At 41.5% G+C, this 21,016-nt stretch overlaps 1 long non-coding RNA gene across 1 annotated transcript; it reads right to left on the bottom strand.

The window, feature by feature from the left end:
- Positions 1-11,418: 11,418 nt before the first annotated feature.
- Positions 11,419-16,284, bottom strand: LOC308586331. Its single transcript, XR_014007820.1, has 3 exons — positions 16,224-16,284; positions 12,809-12,958; positions 11,419-11,616 (listed from the first exon to the last, which is right to left on the bottom strand). It is a non-coding gene; the product is annotated as an uncharacterized lncRNA (long non-coding RNA).
- Between the last annotated feature and the right edge of the window lie 4,732 nt (positions 16,285-21,016).

Raw genomic sequence — 21,016 nt, forward strand, 5'->3', positions numbered from 1 at the left:
TGCACTCAAGCAGAAGCCGTGTTGAATGTTCAGCTTCTGAAAAATGTTTGAAAACCGGAACACTTACTTCTGTGTTTTCGGTGTTCGGGAGCCAAAACGTACAAGTACCAAGGCGTTCGAGAACCAAGGTACAACTGTACTGATGTACTGATGTTATGTGTGAACCATAGTTCAGTGGTATGCTTTTGTTTTGTTTTAATAAGGACCAAGTGATGGGAAATACATCTTTCTTCCTGAGACAATGGAGGTTGGATGCTGGTCCTAGGGCAGTAGCCCACGTTCCTGTTCCACTAGTGCAAAATCTTCTGCTTACTGAACAGAACTTTCCTACCCTCCAGAGCCCATTGAACACCCACAGAATCAGCTCCAAAGTTGGAGGATCCTCTGGAGATGATTTGTTGGGCATGCTGGGGAAGGACAATTGGATAGTCCCCAATATTGGCTTGAAAGACAAATAGTTTGAACTGGTATATAGGAAGATCCTATATTGCCAATCAGCCAGACAGATGCAGTTTTACAGCTTCCAAAATTCTCCTATGTTGATGCCTTAGCAAACTTGGAATGCTTCAAGTCTGATTCAGAGAATTTACCCAGCCCAACAGGGAACCTTGTAGCAGCAAAATTATTTGGAGCCAGGAGCAGAGAGGGAATGACTCTTTGGTGACACGCCAAGAGGATTTGTGGTAATCACAACCCTAAGTACTGAGATTAGAGCATGATCTGGCATTCAGGCACATTTCCACTGGCACAAATCCCTAGGATGGGTAGGTATTAATATCTGCACTAGAAAGCAGGATAGTTTCGCATTAACTATTCACATACACAAGAACTTGTGTACCAGAGCAGGGCTGGCTTCTTTCCATAAACAGAAACGAACCAAAATGGCAGTAAAACCTTATTGTTATGGCTTGGTCTCTCCCACAAATGCGAGATGACTCTGGCTGATAATTATTTCAGATTTATTGCTGAAACAACAAACTAGGATGGAGCTCCTCTATTCATCGTCCTTCCCAGAAGATGGAGGTGCCCAGACTGAGCTCCTCCCCCATCCCCAGCATGGGAGCACCCACCTTCTCTTCCAGTATCTTTCGTGCCTCTCAGCCACTTTTGAGATCCTATGAGATTTGGGAGAGAATGCTTCCTGCATTCCAACGTCTGGCTCACTATTGTTGTTGTTTAGTCATTTAGTTGTGTCTGACTCTTCGTGACCCCATGGACCAGAGCACGCCAGGCACTTCTGTCTTCCACTGCCTCCCGCAGTTTAGTCAAACTCATGCTGGTAGCTTCGAGAACACTATCCAACCATCTCGTCCTCTGTCGTCCCCTTCTCCTTGTGCCCTCAATCTTTCCCAACATCAGGGTCTTTTCCAGGGAGTCTTCTCTTCTCATGATGGCCAAAGTACTGGAACCTCAGCTTCAGGATCTGTCCTTCCAGTGAGCACTCAGGGCTGATTTCCTTAAGAATGGACATGTTTGATCTTCTTGCAGTCCATGGGACTCTCAAGAGTCTCCTCCAGCACCATAATTCAAAAGCATCGATTCTTTGGTGATCAGCCTTCTTTATGGTCCAGCTGTCACTTCCGTACATCACTACTGGGAAAACCATAGCTTTAACTATACGGACCTTTGTTGGCAAGGTGATATCTCTGCTTTTTGGCAAGGTGATGTCTCTATTGCTCTCACACAACTGCCCATCACTCTGACCCTGTTTTTCTTCTCCCCTTTGTTCAGAGCTCAGATTACAGCTGCTCTCCCCCTCCTCTCTGCCTTCTGCTGCTTACTGTCCTCTCCCTATGCCTGCTTTTATCCTTCTGTCAGCATCTGAGCTTCGCTGACACTTATAATGCAGGCAACAATATAGGTTCTTCCACTGCACCCAAGGGCAGCAGGCTAGATATGGGGTGCAAGGTATGCCACAAGGCGCACTCAGTTCTGTCCTCCAACAGAAGAGTGGGGGCCCAGGAGAAACCAGCAGAGGGAGCTGTCCCTGCTGCCTCAATTAGTTGCTTGAGGAGGACCAGGCCTCAGCCGGAGTGACCACTTCACAAGGGCCTTTATTGGCTCCATAACAATGTTGCTGCAGATCCCATTATAGCACACTGTTCCCACTGTGCAAGATGGTGTGGGATGTCCTTGTTCCTTTCCCCCCAAACTCTTGTCATATCAGATGACAATCTTTAAAATCAGTTCGGAACCCTCCCTTAACTAGCCACAGGTCCTCATTTAACAGGGGCTTGAATTTTTAGGATTGAAATTAAGCGACAACCAGTAACTATAACTCAGTACAGTTCTTATTATGAATATGTTTTATCATCTCTGCCTAGATATTTTAAATAAATAACAGTCTAACTGTTGAGCATCACCCACAAGAGTGAAAGTGCAGCCTTAAATAGCTTTCTCCATTTTCCAGGTGTACACACACCAGCCTGGCAAAGTGGCATTAGAAAGAAAGAAGGACAAGATATGGCTTGCAAGATGGCTTGACTACTGATTGTGCTGGCTCCCATAAAAAAGATACAATTGTGATTTTTTAAAAAAGTAAACGTGTGTGTGTGTGTGTGTGTGTGTGTGTGTGTTTGTACACAGACACATTTCTACATGTCAGTTGTTTATCGCTTCTCATCCTTTTGGCTAAGATCATGTGCAGTCAAGTATAGTTCTGCATTGTAAAGTCACACCACCATGGCAATTTTTTAAACATCTTTGACTGTGAGAGCACTTAAAAAATAACTTCATAAAAGTTTATTGAAACAATATAGAACCAGAAACAAAACTATAACATTATTTTGCCTGGGCAAATTCTTTGCATTCATGTGACACTGATACATAAGAGAGTCATAATTCCACAGAATAAATATGTGCAAGAGGTTGTTTTAGCCTTTACTTTGTTGAAATATAGTCAAATGTTTATTGTCATAAATTCTATTTGTTATTGCTCGATGGATGTTGTCTTTCCTGGATAAGCTGTTATTTGCTTTTGGGACATACTTTGTCCATTAGAGCCACTCCAGGCTGAGCAAAATATGGGATGTAAGATAATAAACCATTTGCCAAATTTGGAGGGGTGTAAAAGCTTGAAACAAACCCTGGGGAAGATGTATTCATTTCAATAAACTATATTCTGCACTGCTTGCTCAGCAACAAACAGCCACTCTTCTTCATCCTGTTGTGAGACCATGGGATGTCACACAGCTACTTTAGATGCTTTCTTTCCATGAGTGCTGCTATTTTCACCAGCCCAAATAAAATAAGAAGGTGGCATGAGAATTCTACTACATGGACCAATCCCAGTTTATTAGATTTGGCTTCTTGGAGGACCATTGAGCTTTTGCATTAAAGAAAGCATTCCATGTCCAATTAACTCCATGTTCATTCAAAAGCCACTATTGATTAAAGGTAAGGTAAAGGTAAAGGGACCCCTTACCATTAGGTCCAGTCGTGACCGACTCTGGGGTTGCGGCACTCATCTCGCTTTATTGGCTGAGGGAGCCGGCGTACGGCTTCCAGGTCATGTGGCCAGCATGACTAAGCCGCTTCTGGAGAACCAGAGCAGCACACGGAAACGCCGTTTACCTTCCCACCAGAGGAGTACCTATTTATCTACTTGACTTTGATGTGCTTTTGAATTGCTAGGTTGGCAGCAGCAGAGACTGAACAACGGGAGCTCACTCTGTCCCGGGGATTCAAACCGCCAGCCTTCTGATCGGCAAGTCCTAGGCTCTGTGGTTTAACCCACAGTGCCACCCGCGTCCCACTGATTAAAGATACATCACTACAAAAAGGTGATTGATTCTTTCCCAGTGTGAAATACACATGATGGCTACAGCATCTCCTGGCCGAGTGCCCACCAAGTCATACCTGAAATATAGACGGAGCCGAAAGCTTGTCTAGGGCAGAGGTAGCCAGCGTGGTTACCTCCAGATATTGCTGTCTTCCAACATCCATCAGCCTCCGGCAGGTTGGCCATTTTTATTGTTAATTCTATTTAACAAAATTTATATACCACTTACTAGAACAAAATGCCTCTAAACAGTTTATAATAAGTATTCTGAAATACTCATTTAGAATGGCACTAAAGAACAGAGGAAACAAGTTACATAAAAAAGTAGTCTTAACATACTTATAAAATTGTGTGTCAAAATTACAGAACTGGAACAACAAAGGTTGTAGCAGGCACTGAAAAACAACATAATGTCCTCCTCAGACTCTCCTCAGTCGCACTGGTGTATTCCATCTCAGCACACCAGTTTACATTTGGAACCCCCTTCCTCCCAGCTGAAAGTAGGGATGGGGAATAAATTTGATTCAGTTCATATTTAAAGGCAAACCTTCCCAATTTGAGCTATTCAGATCTGTATGTGAACCGAAATACAGCCATCCTTTGAAAATTGCAATGCTCTGAATTTTGCTACGAAGTTCTTGAACCAAATAATATGTAGCTACTAGAAATTTGCACTAAAATGCTGGTGAATTTTCATGAGGACTTTTTTTTTAAAAAAAAAAAGCACACAGATGTACAGATTCTGAAGATTTGAACTTAAACTTGAAAAAAGAGAGAACTAAAAACTGACAGATTTGCCCAAGCTTAGTTGAAAGAAGCAGGTTAGCGATGTTAACAGCAGGAAGTTGAGCCGGGGACAGTCAGACTCAGGGCTGGTTGTTAGCATCTCAACAAAAGCAGCTCTGTGTTCTGCAGTCCATCCTTTGAGAACCACAGTTTTACGGTGTTTCTTAATGTAACTGTTTGCTAATTGTTTTGTTATTGTTCTTGTTTGTTTTTCTGGTAAACTGCTGGGTTTTTAAAAAAAATGTATTTCTTTATTCTCATAAATCACTCAAACTTGAGGAAAGGTGGTGCATGGCACTTCAAGGAAGCAAATCAGGGCTCAAAAATGCGGGGGGACAACAACTCCTCTTTGTGAAGTTTATTTCTTCATATTACATAACAAATATTAACAGATGACTCAAACACCTTTGGGCATACAATATTAACAAGCACTAAGATGTCAGTACTTGAAAGGGAGATCTGAGTTCAAGTGCTTCCTCCACCCTGAAGCTCCGTAGGTGGTCTTGGACAAGTCACTACAGTTATTTTTAGACTTCACATATGAGCCCATGCTAGACGTGGCAGGACCACACACAGGCTACGCCTCTACTTCCTCCTTCATGCCTACAGCACGTACAGTTGCTACATTTCTTAATGGAAGCATTGAAGCTTGGCAAGTATGATCCAGTTCCTGTCAGCATCGCCCTAGAGCCAGTGCGCCAACTGGACTCGTGTACCTCAACCCCGACTGGGCTAGGCGAGCTGGGTAGCACCGCCAGAGACCTCCTTTTCCCACAGGAACAGGTCACAGTGCTGTGGACTCACAGCTTAGAGCTGAGAGCACCGGATTCACTGTCTCAACAATACAGTCGTTGCGCAGCAGAGTTTTGCAGAGTCTTGCAGAGTATAAACCACTCGGAGAGCAGCTCTGTAGAAAATCTTCCTTTTATTCTGTAACTACAACTATGGTACAAAACTATATACAGAGCTGAATATTCTAAGCATAAATCAATGCTACACTGAGAGTCTGCAGCTGCTCTTAGCAGCAATCTTATCTCTAGGATCTCTAACACTCTCACTCTCTCCGATACACTGACTGACTGACTCTCTCTCTCACACACAGATATGTTGCTGGGCAGAATAAGTAGATAGGCAGGACACGCCTCCTCTTCTCTGTGGAGTCAGCAGAGACCATCAGGAGATGGTCAGGAGATTCTTGGGTATGGGAGGGGTGAAATCTCCTCAGTTCCTCTCCTTTACATATTTATATAGTGATTATCTCTCATCCTAGCCAAAGCACTGGCCAGTCCCATGGACAAAACAGGATAGACCCCTATACACCATCCTGAGCTCTATAGAGGACAGGCAGAATATGAATATCAGGATTATTTAATTCATCACATTCTGAACAGCAGATTCCTGAAGGAATCATGAAATTAACTTGCTAATCCATACCACTCTTTAATTAGAGCTACCATGCCCTATCTCATTTGCCACTTCGTACTGGGAAGCTAGAAAGTCTACCTCAATCTTCCATGGAAAAGGTAGCCGGCTTTCTCTGGTCCCCACATGATGAAAATCCATTCATCATGAACTTGGGTTAAGTCAAATAATTCACTACAGATTGTTTACTGCAAACAGGAGGTGCCTATCAACTAATAACATTTTTATTAAAGAGCTGAAACAACAGTGGAGACAGGATTTATTAGTTCCTGGCTGGCTCATTTGACTGGCAGACTATTTGGCCAATTTGGATAATTAAGTCAGGAGGGGACTTCAGAGGCTCTTAGGTTATACATTTATGGACAGCCAGAGGACCACATTTTATGCGCTTGGCTACTGAAAAGACAGATGCCAAACAAAAGCAACTCTTCCGTTCTGACACTGTTACAGCACCTCGCCTCCAGGTATGGAACGGGAAGTAGCAGCAGAAGAATTACAAGCCAAGAGAAAAGAACAGAAATGAATACTGTTTAAACACTCCCTCCTAAATCACTTTCAAAGGCAGACAAGTGTTATGAAAGAGGGTTTTTTTTCCTCCTAGTCATACTTCTGTTTACAGTGATTCCCCAGGAGGGGGAAAAACTCACAAAAGAGTGACTTCTAAGTGAACACGAAGGGCTGAATGAAAATAAAGATTGGAGCTGGCTCAAGGATCCATTTAATGTAATATGCTACACAGTATGTAATACAATCTTCTCTCTGGCTTCCACACAATTAGATGGCAATCCCCTTGGGAAACGGCAGCCTGACATTATAGATGTTCAGACATAAATATGGTCCTAACTGCAAGAGCAGTGGGTAATATTCTCAAACTCTTTTTGTTTAGGAATCATGGTTTGCTGGGCACCACAGATAAACGTGCAACTCCACAATAAAGGGGTATGTGTGGGGCGCAAATCCCCAAATAATTTTGGTAGATCTGTTGAATTCTGCAGTGAATTCAAGTAATGAATTCACCTGATAAACTGATCTGATTTATCAGGCCACATTGGCATCATTTGCATATCATGGACAACCAAACTATGGTTTCCTGGGACCCTTACTGACATGCTGGCTCGCATCCGCTTTATTCTTCCCTGGTCCCTTCAGCATCAGCATGGCAAGTCAAGGTTTGGATGAGTGTGTCATCTGAACCTGGGATCATGCTTAGAAATACAGGGATCTGCCTTACATAGAGCCAGGCCATTAGTCCATCTGGCTCACTGTTGCCTAAACTGACTGGCAGTGGTTCTCTAGGGGTTTCAGGCAAGAATGCCTCCTGGCCCCACTGGAGATATCAGGGATTGAACCTAGGATTTTCTTCATGGAAGGAAGACACTCTACTACTGAGCTATGGCCCTTCCTCAAAGATTTCTTCCCCTTGAACCTTCTGGGCCCAATACAAAGTGCTGGTTTTGATCTATAAAGCCTTAAAGAACCACAATACCTCAAGGTCCGCCTCTTTCCATATGAAACTAACCACACCCTGAGAGCATCTTCTGAGGCTCTTCTTCATGTGCCTCTTCTATGGGAGGTCTAGAGGCTGGCAACACGAGAACAGGCCTCTTCTGCAGTGACTCCCTATTTGTGGAATGCTCTCCTTGGGGAAGTTTGCCTGGTGCCTCCATTAAACACCTTTTGGCACCAGGCAAGAATGTTCCTCTTTAACCAGGCCTTGGGCTGATTGACATCCAATGTCCTTTCAAAATGTGTTGAGGAGGGGGGATTATTAGGTTGTTTTTGGTTTTATTCTTATTGTGTATTTTGTGGTTTTATATTGTGACTTAATGTTGTAACCGACCTGAGACCTGCAGGTATGGGGGGGGGGGTACACGAAGAAGAAGAAGAAGAAGAAGAAGAAGAAGAAGAAGAAGAAGAAGAAGAAGAAGAAGAAGAAGAAGAAGAAACAACAACTATACTAACCATGGATACAGATCAGGATTAAGGAAGCAAAAGTTTAACCACAATTTGGTTTTAGAAGACATGCTAAGCCAGGCATAGGCAAACTCGGCCCTCCAGATGTTTTGGGACTACAACTTCCATCATCCCTAGCCAACAGGAACAGTGGTCAGGGATGATGGGAGCTGTAGTCCCAAAACATCTGGAGGGCCGAGTTTGCCTATGCCTGTGCTAAGCCAATCCTTGGCATAGATGCCACACCATGCTGCTAAAACCACCAGGGAGGAACAAAATAAGTATGAGCTTGTCCCTGGGAGCCAATACGTTTGTGCAGTTCCACTGTCTGAATGCTTGGTGGTTTTAAATGAAAAATGGAGGAAAAAAGCTATTTAAGGAGGCAGCACTTTATTTTTCCTTCCTCACTATGAACACAAACTAATAGTGTGTGTGCAGGTGGGTGGGTGTCTGTTTCTCGAACAACTAACTTACATACGTTTGTTTTCCACTTGTCTTGCTAAACAGCAGACTGACAGCAAGAAACCACAGTGCTCTATATTTAACTGCAAGTGGGAAAGAGAGCCATCAGTCACAAAACTCAGACTCCCAGCATTGTCCTTCCTCTGACCTTAAACCTTCAGTTTGGTCTGAATACACCGGCTTTTCGAAAAAGTTAGTTTGGCACTTTCCACAAAGGATCTATTATGCAAAGATGATGGAGCAGAGCGATTCATGTGACCACACGGCTGGTATTAAGACTGTGTGGCCTGTTAAATCAGGCAGAAATGTTGCTAGCCATGTTGACCACAAGGAGCTTTATGAAAGCTGTCAATCCTGCACTGCCAAGTGTAGAATGTGTAATTTCAGGTACAGAGCACGATCCTGCTGTGGTAAGACACTGGCAGCTGCAAACAATACCTAAGTTCAGAGGCCACATGCAGCTTCATCTCCCACTGCCTCCTCCAGCTGTGGACAAGTTGCAGAAAGTAAGAATGGGGCAAATTCTTTGCTGCCTGCTGTTCCTCAAACATATTTTTCCTCCTTGAATACAGTGTCAATTTTCATGGAGAGATGGAGAATTTCTGAATTTTTCAGAGTTGCCACTTACCTTACTTAAATCTATGGGATGGTTCTTCTCTTGCCTTTTTAACTGACCACAGCAGCATGGGGCTTTCTTTGCAGTTTCCCATCAGCACTTCCAGGAAAGCCTTGAAGCAACGAGATGTGCAGTGACTACTGTATGGTTACTGTAAGCTGCAAAATGCAGTTTTTAGGAATTCTTGCTCTTGTATTTACAGTGGTACCTCAGGTTACAAACACTTCAGGTTACAGACTCTGTTAACCCGGAAGATAAGCACCTCGGGTTAAGAACTTTACCTCAGGATAAGAACAGAAATTGTGCAGCGGAGGCATGGTGGCAGCAGGGGGCATTCTTAACACTAGGGTAGCTATTTCTCCAGCAAATAAAATGAATCTGTTGCCTTGTTCAATTAGACTTTCCTGCTTATATATGATAGTACAATGTCTAGCTTAAGTGGTGCTACCTTTTCACCACCTGCTTCCATATAACCTAGAATTATCTGAGATTTTAATCCTCTACCCGCTTACGTGGAAGTAAGGCCAACTGAACTCAATGGAATCTACTTCTGAGTAGACACATATAGGCTAGTACTGCATGTCTCTTACCCACAACTAACATAGCTAACTGGTCCTTTACCAGTTTTTAATGTTTGGTGTTTTATTTTGCTTTTATATATGCTGGAAGCTGCCAAGATGGGGATATCCATCCAGATGGGCAGGGTATAAATAATAAAATTACTACTACTACTATTACCAATAACTGATATGACTCAGCAAGGCTAATAAGGGCAAACCAATGAGTGATCTGATGCTCCTTACATTGACTCTGGCTGTTCTTTTGTATCTTCCGACAGTAGATGGTGTAACAGTGGCATAATTATAACCTACCCTCTATTCCAGGGAAGTGCTCATCCTTGCTTGTTCCATAGCTGCTTTAAAGATGGATCCTATAGAAATTACTATTGCAATATGTGGTTATGGTCATTCATTTAGATAGCTTTGAAAAGAGATATGACAAATTCATAGTGATAGGTTTATCAGTGACTATTTACCATTATTATGTGACCTGTATACAGAATCCCACTATATATCAGTTGTCAGGGCGCAATAAAATTGCTTGGATGTCTTGTTTTCTTGGATGATGCTGGTGGAGGCATTTAGTTTGTCACTGTAGGAAGCAGGGGTGTTGGACTAGATGAATCTTGGTCTTATCCACCATGACTCTTCCGATGTTCTCATTACCAGTTTTAACTCACAACAATAAAGGTATGTGTATGTGCATTTTAATTTAACTGAAGTTGAATTAAGGGCATCTCATTCCATTTTCTATTCAAGGATGGATATTTCTTAAGAAGAAATAATCTTAAATTAACCGAGGTCTTAAACCTATTGAGGTGTGAAATCTGACTATTTTTGCTATACTATTTCAAATTGCAGGTGGGAAGTTGTTTAATCAAATAAATCACCTTCACATTAAACCACACATGCCATATTTAGAGATTTCCTCCCCTCTGGAAAAGCATTCAATCACGTGAAATCCCACCTTCAAGTCTAAAGTGGTGCAGGCACAATATTATCACTTGAGTGAAGCCTTAGAGTTAGGCAGTGATCACCAAGAAATTGGGACATTAGCTGCTAATAGTTGCATTTTCACTTAATATAAGAAGCCAAAGACAAGGGAAGTTGAGACTATAACAAATGACAGCAATACAGCCAATTTCAAGGAGATTATTGCTATCATAAACCCGTATTAAATCTTTTTTCTTAAAGCAAATTGCCTGGGTTTTTTTTAATAAAAAAAAGTTATCTGAAGTTGAGTAAATGGGAAACTGCTTTGTTAAACTGCTTTGTTTCCAACAATTCGTTTGAAGAATTTAGGACAGAGGGAATGCTCTGATAGCCATATAATGAACATTTTAAACGTGCCAGAGTTTGTTCTTTACTCCCATTGGTGGAAGGAAAGACATTCACTTTGTTATGTGATCAGCTGTCAACAAAGATACTTACTAATTTGGCATAAAAATTTTAATCAGTTCACAGCGTGTTCAGCAATTAGGATATCAAAAAGCACATTGGCAATTAAAAATGTGGGTCAGAAAACTAAACAGAAAAGGACAGGCTATAGAACATATAACATTCCAAGGTTGTAGTGGGTTGGGTTGGTGCAATGAGTGACTTGACATCTATGAAAATGAAAACATTTGGCACTATTAAGCACAGTGGGATACATCTGTAGTTGGGATTGAAATCGAAGTCTCTATTATAGCCATGGGATATCATGCCCCAGAGTTCAAGAAGGAAGATCTGGTGGCATACATCTGAACAGCTAATGGCCAACTTACGTCAACTTCAACTTTGAGCAATTTTGATGAAACATTAGTTGGACTTCGAACAAATACCTTCCTTCTTTCGGGGGGGGGGGAGGGGATGACACACACATTGAATGAGATATTTTGTACAACAATCTTCATTGTAAAAACATGTCCACATTCTAACCTCATTACAAGGATGAGACTGAGATTTAATTTATAAAAGTCTTTCCAGGATTCTGCGAGTTTTCTGAAAGTGAATTCATTGGGTTGTGTCCAGAAATCTAGTTACTCTTTGGTTCCCTTGAAAATAATAATAATAATAATAATAATAATAATAATAATAATAATAATAATAATAATAATTTTATTTATATCCCACCCTCCCCAGCTGAAGCTGGGCTCAGAGTGGCTAACAACAGTAAAATAATACAGCATTCTAAAATCAATTCATTATAAAATCAGTTCAAATCAAATTGATGGCAACCATTGGGCTAGAGTTCTGTGAAGAATTACCAAAGGAGGGGGTCAGGCTGTGTGTTGGCCAAAGGCCTGGTGGAACAGCCCTGTCTTGCAGGCCCTGCGGAAAGATGTCAAGTCCCACATGGCCCTAGTCTCTTGGGACAGAGCATTCCACCACTTCAGAGCCACAGCCGAAAAAGCCCTGGCTCTGGATGGGACAAGTTAGCTTCCAATTGAATTAAAGCATGGCTGACTAATGGGAGAGTCCTGTGGCAAGATCCACCAGGATGAACAATGTCGGATGTAGCAGATCTCTAGCTCAGACAGGCTCAGCTGTCACGAAGTCCCCAACCTTAGTCAAAGATGTGCTGGCATATCCAACTTGCCCATCCAAGTCCAGCTGGGGTTCAGCTGGCTAAAGCAAAGGTGATATAGGTCCCCACAAAGTGGTGGTGTGGTGGGGTATGATCAGATGGGGGGGGGGGACTTAGGCTGGATCCTAAGGCTGTTAGCTCTGTCTCATGGCCTAGAAATGCAGCATGGACTGCTATTTTAAAAGGTTGTTTTTCCTCCATCAGGCTTAGGAAGAGCAGTAGCAGCAGCTCCATTGCTGAACAGGGTTTGGATTGGGTGTAATTGATTTGTATCCTGCATTTCTATCAAGTGAAAATCACACCCCTCCACTTCATGGCACTTATTATAAGTGTTTAGGCACTCGGGCAGGTCAGTTCCCCCAAATATCTTGCTCCATTATCCTTTTTTTTTGGGGGGGGGGGGTTCAACTGACACACAAACATTTCATATGTCAAATACTTCTAACATTAAATTATGCAGAACCATCAGCATTCCTTTACAGCAGGGCTCTGTATCTGTATTTCTAGGACTTCCTTTATAGCTATACAGAGAAATAAAAAAGATGGCAATAGTAAGGCTACAGAACCACTTTTCTGGGCAAGGTATATGCACAAGAAAAAAAAAGGATGCCTCTGTTTCAAGGCTGTTGCAAGAGCAAGGGAGGGGGAAGCAATTTTACCTCTGTTTAAGATGTGCTCGCATCTTTCTTTGCAGACAGCATGTTCTAATGATCACTTAGGAGCTGTATTTCCTGGTGTTTCTATTTCTTTACTGAGAAAACCTTAGGGGCAGAATCTGGTCTTGCTCTTTCTTCACTTTTCCAGCTGTGCTAAGGTCAAGGCACAAGTAGGTCAACCATCTTGTCTAAAAGTCACATTGTAAATGCTTCATTTGCGCTAAATTAGTAGGCCTGCAACGGGCCTAAATTTGGGGCACTTTCAGCAGTATGTCTCAAACTTTTTGAAGCAGGTAGTGCCATTTTATCCTTCACCTCAGGTAACAAAACTGGGTGAAAAAACATGCAACCCTGCCAGAACCCTCCTGAAACATAAGAAAAAAAAGAAAGGAAAAGGTTTTCTTTATCCCATGAGTCTTAATTCCTTTTTCATAGGGATTGTTACACCATGTAACACAAAAGCAATAATTTGTAAATATACATAACCACGGCATGTGAGCAAAAGCTTGGGATCATTGACTGCAAAATGCCTGCACCTTACAGAAATAAAATATGAGTTTTGAATTATTACTAGGTGTGTGTGTATTTTCTGTGATCTCTGTGCTTATAAGGTATACAGTTCACAGTGTTCAAAAGGGCTGTATTATGACATCAGGGAAGTCAAATTGTTTTTTAAAAATTAGTTTTGGCTTTAGGCAACAAAATGACTGCTGTTCCCTAAAAGACCCAATATTAATTTTGTGCACTGAGACAAATTTGCACCTCCTACCCTTCTAGCATCTGCATAATTCCATTTCAGCTATTTAGGACCATAGGTTTTAAAGACATTTACAGTGGTTCCCTGCTGATACATTCATTGCTGTATCGTAGAGAAGAAAGCCGTTCATTTCCTTATTAAACATTCAGAATGGAAGTTGAATAATCCCACACTGCACCAAGTTTATGCAGATCATCTGAAGATAGCCTTATAACTCAGCAAATGATACGAGGTGTCTAGAGGGTCACAGAATAAATGCATTTCATATTGAACATGTTTTCATTTGAACTTCTGAAACACAGAAGAAAGCAAATGCATTGTGGATGTGGCGGTGAAGAGGCTCGCGTGTCTGTAAGTGTCCCTTTATTTTTTAAATACCAGGTACAGCCGTATGTTAACATTATTTTTGCAATAAATTGGTCACTTGAAAAATTAGCAAATTGAATTTTAAGCTAAATGTCTTTGTAGCTTTTATGATATTTGCTAAATTGGCACATTTCCACTTTGTTATTGCTGTTCAGCACTTTAGTACATACCCCCCCATCTCCCATCATAATTATGCATTTTGAACTTTCTACTCAAATGCACTAAAACAAGCAACAGGGAAAGAAGAATGGAAATATACAATCTAATTTGACTACAGGTTACAGTAGTAATGGGCACATCTGACATTTCGGGAAAGAGTCATGGGCATCAGCCTCTCCTGTCATTTCTCTTTCCTAGGACATGCTTTCCATAAAAAGAGGGAAAACTCAGACACAGATTATTTGCTTTTCCATGGGGCCTGGGTGAAAGTCAGATACAGAAGAATTAAGGCATATAGTCTTGAATTTGGATGGCTTTAAATGCGATACCCAAAAAGCTACCATCAGATTAAAATTTGCATTGGTGGACTGCACCACAAAAAAAGCTCTGAGACGAGGGAATGGTCCTAATGATGACAAGAGCAAAAAAGTATCATTTACCAACTTTAACTACACAAATAGTGGAGTCTGGATGAATCTTCTAAGCCTACTAGGGTTTCCCCAATATGTTTAGTCATGACTGGTTATACAGTTGTACTTTGGCTCCCAAATGCCTTGACACTCAGATGTTTTGGCTCCTGAATGCAGCAAACCCAGAAGTGAGTGCTCCAAATGTTCTTTGGAACCCAAATATCTGATGGGGCTTCCACGGTTTCTGGTTGGCTGCAGGAGCCAATCCGAAGCCGCGCTTTGGTTTCTGAAAGTTTTAGAAGTTGAACGGACTTCCGGAACGGATTCCGTTCAACTTCCAAGGTACAACTGTACATATATTCAGAAGAAGTGCTGCATAACCTAACATTGTTTAAATTTGCATGCTGTTTTTCTTTGTAAATAATTGTTATTAAAAGATTTTCATGAAATAACAAAGAATGTGCAGTGCCTCTCTCTCTCTCTCTTTGGTTCAGATTATAAAATCTTTTGGTTATGTTCAGTGTAAGACAATATGGTATCCAGAGGTAGGGGGAAATGCTGTTTTTAAAGATTATATATATAGCAAGAGACTGAATTTTGCTAACTAGTCTTGCTAGCAGAAGTCCACACAAGGACTTCTACTAGTATAACACATCATTTCCCCACTTTACTTTCCTTGGCTTGGGGGGGGGGCAGTCAGGAGGAAACACCTCCCCCTCAAACAGTGGGCAGAGAGTGGGCACGGGGGGGGGGGTCATTCCATCTGACAACCTGATATTCTTGTGCTCATGGAATGTTTGGAAAAGTGTGACATTGCATCCCTCCTCATATTTTAATTCTGTTCATTCCCATCCTGGATCACAAACCAACAACTTCAAAAGTGGTAAAGGTAAAAGGGAAAGGACCCCTGGATGGTTAAGTTCATTCAAACTTCACTATGGGGTGTGGCGCTCGTCTCGTTTCAGGGCAAGGGAGTCTGCGTTTGTCCACAGACAGCTTTCCGAGTCATGTGGCCAGCATGCCTAAACCTCTTCTGGAACAATGGGAAACCATGATGAGTGCCAGATCACACAGAAACGCTGTTTACCTTCCCCCTGCAGCAGTTCCTATTTATCTACTCATGCTGGTATGCTTTCGAACTGCTAGGTTCGCAGGAGCTGGGATAGAGCAACGGGAGCTCACCCCGTCACGGGGATTCAAACCGCCGACCTTCCAATCAGCGAGCCTAAGAGGCCGAGTGGTTTAGACCACAGCGCCACCTGCTCCATTACTTCAAAAGTGATACCAAACAGAAGAAAAGATATTATAAGCAGTCACTGAAGTTATTAGTTTGCGGTCTAGGTGTGAATGAACTTTAAAACACACACAATAGAATTGCCTATAATGGTAATGAAGAGAACCATCTCTATAGGAATTGGCATTAAAGACCAGTTTTTCTTGCTTCTGCTGTTCAGTGTGGACACTAGTTTGTTTTTAAATAGTGCTTTAAAATGTTGATGCAATCATATGATTTTATTTTACTTATATGTTTTGTGAGCTTCCTTGGGTATTCATAGCTGAAAGAAATATTTTTATTCATAAAGGCAGCATTTTTGGATTAGAAAGTAAAAGAACCCACAGATTTATCTTTCCTGTTTGGTTGGCTAACAAAAATGGCATTTGCAGCTTTAAACTACTTGATATTGCTGACTTTATTGATCATTCATTATAATTATAAGACTATTACCTGGGAGCAGTTTCCATTGAACACATGTGGCTCACTTCAGAGTAGACCTGTACAGAATTTGCCTGTCAGCATTCCTTCTTTGTTCACCAGAAAAAAGTCAGATATAGTGAAATTTGGCTTTGTGTGTTTCATGAATTTAAGATAATATGCAGACTCTATTTTTCTCTCAAGAGGTGAAGAATAATGAGAATAGTTTCCTTACTTAAAATTCTATTCATATACCTTAATTTTTAGAGAGCTATTCCTTTAATTACTCCAAACGTAAGAGAATTGGGAGAGAAAATGGACATGCATTTAAAACAACCATTCCTTAAGTATTTTGAATGGAATGTATTCATCTCCATTGCGGCCTCCAGAGCGGCTTGAATCAAGGGCAGAATGACAGAGCTAACTCCCCATTCCTTTTACTGATATTTAAAGAGCCTATCCATTCGGCTATTGAACTTGGCACTGTGCAGCACTTTTCGTACTCCATATATCTCAGAGTGCTTTATAAAGTAATGAGTAGTTACTAGTAGTACAGCAACTGTACAGGCAAGCAAGGTGACCATTACTCATTCTGCAGTAGCATAGCCACATGTAGCCTCAGTCATTAGAAACAGGTTCTCTGGAGCAGAATGTTAGCCAAGACATCAAGCTTATTCCCATCTCCAGCAAAGTAGCCTCTAATTTTTATGTTAGGAGAAAGGGAAAATTGAGGTTTTTCCTTACCACCCGGCTATAATTCGTTTGGGAAGCATGCCATTACTTTTACACTCTTCTATTATCCACAGAAAGAGGATAGGGAATTAGGATAATGTGTGTTTTGCAGGAAATTGCCTATCGATCTATTCCTATAACGTATTCATATTTTATCAGCCGGAGGTCTAAGGGAACTTGCCTCTCCCTCCAAAACTGCCACACAAGCACCCAACCTTCCGACTTACAGAAAGGAAGCTTTCTGTGTGTGTAAGTAGGAGACTTGATGGGCCAAGAAGGAGAAGAGCTTTGATTCAAGGAATGTGAGTCTAGAGTACCAGAAGTGAGGCAGCTGCAATGGAGGGGCAGGCACCACAAGGACCTGTTGAAGCTGTTGGGGTGCATTCTCAAAGTTGCAAAATCATGTCAGCCTATGATTGGGGATGAATGCTAAATAGTTGGTTTATCTCTCTCTCTCTCTCTCTCTCTCTCTCTCTCTCTCTCTCACACACACACACACACACACAGAGAGAGAGAGAGAGAGAGCTAGACTTTGACTTCAGTGAAGTCGGAATCATAACATTTGTTGCTGTGAGCTTTGCAAAATACTACACATATAATTTGGTGTATGCAGCCAAGTTTGCAGTCTTAAGTATATTTATTATGAAGCAATTCCATCTGAAATGAAGCTTTAACCAAATGTCAAGTAAACACAAGTAGGATGACACTGAAATGAACATTCATATTCTGCGTAATGCTTCTGCAACTCAGAAATGGTTGTGCTTCTCTTGAGTTCTGTTTCTTACAGAGCATTTGTCAGGGCTGTTTCTCCTAGTTCAACAACTCATGGAAACCACAGTTCCTGCTCTGTGTTACCTTACTATTACCTACAGGGATGATGATAATAATAACTCAATTTATTGTACCTTTCTCCTCCAGAATCCCAAGAGGACAAGACTAAAACAATAAATGCATTGCAACAGTGCTCAGAAAGTCTCATATGTACCGTAGCACACTATATAACTGTTAAAAGAATAATAGTAGTGCTGGACTTCCATATATATATATATATATATATATATATATATATATATATATGAGAGACATTCATTTGAAAGAGTTAAGCCTGTGCCTGTTTTTGTAGCCACAGAGACTTATGCAAATGAAAATGGAGGCCTTTGGAAGTGCCCCAATTCCCATCTGCCTGCTTGCCTCAGAAAATCCTTTGAACAAACAATTGAGATAAAATCTGTCATTGTAACAAGATTAACCATTGGCTGCATTCAGAAGCCTGTTGGGATACCTCTATTGCCTTCAATCTGTTATCTCCGTGAACCTTCCTTGGCTTTCAAATCTGTTTCTTGTACTTACTAAAGTTGCTAGGTAATTACTACTTTTATCCCCATTTAAGCAAGCTGATTATATAAATGTTAGACACTGGTAGGTCCTGGCATAATCCTAATCCTGTGACTTTGCTTTATGCTTGCCTACTAATGTGGAAGAGCTGAAATGTGCAGTGTGGGATATTTCCCATAATAGTGACTCAAGGGACATACAAAGGACACCACACACAGACGCAGAAGCAAGGAAACTTGACAACTGACACATGTGAGCCATTCTGAATTGGACTGATGCTCTGCAGGTGCCAGGAAGCGAGGAGCGAAAAGGGAAAGGGGGGAGGGTCCTACCAACATATCCAAAATTAAAAAAGATTTCATACCTCACAGTTCTTTGAGCCATAGAAAATTTCACTGGGGCAGCCTATTACAGGATCATTTTGTATGAGAATAGAGTGCTGGGGGTGATGTATTGATGCATGTGTTTTCATAATTCCTGTTTATATAAATTGAGAACAGTACTTCTTCACATAATGCAGTTAAACCATGGAATTTAGTCACAAGATGCAATGATGGCCAGCAGTCCAGATGGTTTCAAAAGAGGCTTAGATGAATTCATGGAGGATGGGACTATCATTATCTACTAGCCATGATGGTTATGCTTTACCTCCACTGTCAGAAGCAGTGAATACCAGTTGCTGCGAATCCAGGTAGGCAGAATGTTGTTGTTGTGCCTTTGTCCTGCTTGTGGCCACTGTGAGAACAGGATTCTGGACTAAATGGGCCACTGGCTTGATCCTGTAGGGCCTGTCTGAAGGACTTGTATTTCCGTATAAGTCTCTCCTGGCTTTGAGATCTTCTGGGGAGCTTAGGGCTGCCATATTTCAAAAGTTGTTGAGCTTTTAGGAAGACCCCAAAATTGTTGAGTTTTTAAAAGACAAATCCCTAAGTTGTTGAGCTTTTCTTTACAAACATGCAAAAAAAAAACCCCCACCATTTTTAGATTGACTTGCCTAAAATCCAGGGCAAATTCAGAAATTCCTCCACCCTCTTAAACATCAATTCCACCTTTGAAATCCTGATAATGTCTGGGAAAATCTGGATGTATTGCAGCCCTAACTTAACTCTTTAACAAAAGGCATACTTTTAAAACTGATATCAACCAGCTTTTAAAGCCTAAAATCAACAAAGAACTTCATGATAATATTGGACCGTCTTGCTGGTGGGGTCTAGTCCACCAAGGATTTAGGAATTCTTAGGCCATTCTTAGGCCTAGAGGAGATCTTTCTCTTGGTCACCATCTTCACAGGTGTGTTTGGTGAAGACACAGAAGAGGGCATTCTAAGGAGCTGCTCACAAATTGTGGAACTCTCTTGAATGGGAGGCTCAGCTGGCAGGCATGCTTTTAAATTATTTTAAGTGTTTTCATGGCTTAATTAAAAAAAATTGTTGGTATTTTTAGTTTTATCTGTTTTAATTGATGCTGTGAGCTACCTTGTATCTTGCTCTGGGAGAAAGGTGGGATATAAAATGAATAAATTTCTACTAGTATATGTCCTTGCAAACACAATTTGGGATGGAGAGCTATGCGGAAATGTTCTTAGGATTCATAAGAAGAAACCACCAAACTCCTACATTCTATGATTATAAAACAAAATGTTATCTTTTTCTCATTTTTAAAAAGCCTTTTAACAAGCTGACACAAATGTCATTGTTGGCATGAAGTTACCACTGACAATGACATTTACATGGAAAGTGCCTCCATACCTTAATTTATTCAATGGCTGACATCAAGTTTAACATCACCACCCTGGTAGCCATGGGAATGGGTACTCCCAAATAATGTTGGTTCCCTGTGTGGCAAGTCACTTTGAATGCTGAATCTGGGCTGAGAGAGAACTATCACAGAAATACTGATTTGTGTGGTACCCCCATGGGAAGAGTAACAAACAAACCTATTTTGAATTGCCTTTAGCAACCTGGCACACTCAAGATGTTTTGGACCACAGCTTCATCTTCCTGACAGTGAGAGCTGTTCGACAGTGGAATTTGCTGCCAAGGAGTGTGGTGGAGTCTCCTTCTTTGGAGGTCTTTAAGCAGAGGCTTGACAACCATATGTCAGGAGTGCTCTGATGGTGTTTCCTGCTTGGCAGGGGGTTGGACTCGATGGCCCTTGTGGTCTCTTCCAACTCTATGATTCTATGATTCTATTCTATGATTCTATGATTCATGGGCAGCTGTGGCTTATGGGAGTTGTAGTCCAAAACATCCATAGAACCCCATTGATTCCAGTTGCCCTAACAGGCATGGCCAAACTTGGCCCTCCAGATATTTTGGGACTACAATTCCCATCACCCCTTACCACTGGTCCTGTTAGCTAGGCATGATGGGAGTTGTAGTCCCCAAACATGGCCAAGTTTGGCCATGTCTGCCCTAGAAAGATATATTTAGCAGTTTGTTTGTTTATTGTTTATTGCATTGATACCTCACCTTTTTCTTTGAGGAGCTCAAGGTGCCATACTTTGTTTCCCCCTCTCCTTTAATCCCCACAGCAGTCAGGTGAGGTAAGTTAAGGTGAGAGGCAGTGACAGGCCCAAGGTCACCCAGTGAGCTTCATAGCCAGGTGGGAATTTGCATCCTCATCTCCCAGGTCCTAGTCTGACACTAAGAAATACACCACACTGGCTCCCAAGCTCACCTTCAAGGTTGTAAAACAAAAGATCCCTGAAGGAGAGAATGTTTTCAATCTCTCCAAGTTTGTTGGACATGGTAGAATAC

The sequence above is a fragment of the Podarcis bocagei genome (assembly GCF_964188305.1).
Source record: "Podarcis bocagei genome assembly, chromosome: 4".
Classification (NCBI taxonomy): Eukaryota; Metazoa; Chordata; class Lepidosauria; order Squamata; family Lacertidae; genus Podarcis; species Podarcis bocagei.